We start from the raw sequence: 2194 nt of genomic DNA, 5'->3' as shown, positions 1-2194 counted from the left end.
TTATAGAAGAAAAATATTGTACATAGATGATAAGCCGGGCTGATAAATTCAAGGGTCAGCTTGTCTCGGTCGGTTCCACGTCCCAGGTTCGGGGGTTCCGCCATCCCCTATGGGCCAACCCTATATATATAACCGTCGTCGAGAGGCCATTGCCGTCTGCATTGACGTACACCAACAGGTAGCTCTCAGCAGAGGAAATCGATCGAGCAGCCATATACATATACCCTGCTACCATTGCTGCTCCTATTAGCCCCTTCTTTTAGGTCTTGTGTTTGTTGCGATCCTAGGAGAATTGAAGATGGTCGGATCCGTTCAGGAATACGGCAGAGTTGTTGGTGAGTCGGTTTGGAGATGATGAATGGGTTTGAGAGCAGGGCCACGACGAAGCAGCAGCCGCGTAGCCAAGAGGAGGAGGAGAGCAAGTGGTATGAAGAGGAGATCGACGATGACCTCAAGCTCTGCTACGCTCTCAACAGGTATTAATATTAATTATACAGTATATGCAATACAACGAAGGGAAACGCTTGCATGCATGGCTGGCCCCCTGATACCCCTTGTGGGCTGTGGTATATTACACTTGCACGTCGTCCCTGAAAATTTTGATGTAGGAGTATATTTGTTTTTTTCCATCTACCCCCATGCATGTTGATAGGGATACACATGCATACTAGCTATGACCTATAGGGATTATTATATATTAGTACTAGTTTTGGCATCCATCAGTTATGCTAGAGTGGACAGAAGTTTAGCTAGCTACGCGGACTGATGGTCTATGTATATATTCTGTGTTGTATGATGCTCAACTCAAGCGTGCTGCATCGAGGGGCAAGCAAGTATCAGGAGATAGCTCTCATCGATACAAAGCATTTCGGGAAGGTACGTAGTCTATGTATACATGCTCGGATCCGTATTTCAAGGATGATGTTTGATGGACTGATATCCATTAGGCTTCGATAATCGACGGGAAGATGCAGAGCGCGGAGGTGGACGAGTTCATCTACCGCGAGTCACTGGTACACCCGCCCCTTCTCTTCCATCCCAAGTAACCGCATGAACGAACATGCTTGTGATCGATGTGGCGTTGATGGATGCATCCATCATCAGCCCGAAGACGGTGTTCATCATGGGCGGCGGCGAGGGCTCTGCGGCCAGGGAGGTGCTCCGGCACAACACCGTGCAGAGGGTCGTCATGTGCGACATAGACCAGGTGCGCATCCATGCATTATTATTGCATCCATGGAAATCACCATATCTTCGCCCCGCTCGCGAGCGTCAGGGTCAGTCCTAGCTAGCCAATAAAGCCTAATACGTGGATGGATGGTCGGAGCAGGAGGTGGTGGAGTTTTGCCGGACGTACCTGAGCGCCAACTGGGGCGGCTTCGCCAGCGACAAGCTTTGCCTCGTCATCAACGACGCCAGGGCTGGAGAAGAGGCAGGAGAAGTTCGACGTGATCGTGGGCGACCTGGCGGACCCCGTGGAGGACGGGCCCTGCTACCAGCTATACACCAAATCATTCTACCAGCACGTTGTCAAGCCCAAGCTCACCCACCGCGGAATCTTCGTCACGCAGGCAGGCACACCATCATCCACTCCCTCTCCTCTCCTCTCCTCTCCTCCACCACTCTCAACAAGAGCGTCTACCAGTCGGGAGTAGCTAGCCTCTCTGCTTCTCGATAGATCTCCATTAATTTCATTTCAGCTGAACTAAACAGTTCAAATTTCAAACCGTGTTCGGATAGCAACTTTGTTGAGAAGAATGAAGTGAAATAATGCGTGCAACAACTAAAACGAAATGAACCATAATGCAGGCTGCCGAAGGAGACGCATGTGTACACGGAGGACGACCACTACGTAAAAAATGATTTTTAGCAACGGTTCGATTTTTTTTTGGAACGGCTGGTGATGGAGCCACCCTTACAATGACGTGCTCGGATGCCCAGACACCAGCCGCCCCTACAAATAGAATAACAGGGGCGGCTGGTGATACGAGCCGCCCCTACAAATGGGGTCTGATTTGTAGGGGCGACTCAATCACCAGCCGCCCCTGGAGTTGCTATTTGTAGGGGCGGCTGGTGATTGAGCCGCCCCTACAAATGTTTCATATATATAGCTCCGATTTATAGAGGCAGCTCAATCACCAGCCGCCCCTACAAATGACCCACATAAAAACCAACTGCAGCATCTTCTTTCTCC

The 2194-nt window shown here is 50.3% G+C and overlaps 1 pseudogene; it reads left to right on the top strand.

Annotated features, from left to right (window-relative positions):
- The first annotated feature begins 351 nt into the window (after nucleotides 1-351).
- LOC136465446 (thermospermine synthase ACAULIS5-like) lies at nucleotides 352-1655 on the top strand (annotated as a pseudogene).
- Nucleotides 1656-2194: the final 539 nt, after the last annotated feature.

The sequence above is a fragment of the Miscanthus floridulus genome, chromosome 7 (genome assembly GCF_019320115.1).
Source record: "Miscanthus floridulus cultivar M001 chromosome 7, ASM1932011v1, whole genome shotgun sequence".
Lineage (NCBI taxonomy): Eukaryota > Viridiplantae > Streptophyta > Magnoliopsida > Poales > Poaceae > Miscanthus > Miscanthus floridulus.
Note: the sequence above shows the minus strand (reverse complement) of the source record. Positions and strands in the feature narration are given on the sequence as shown.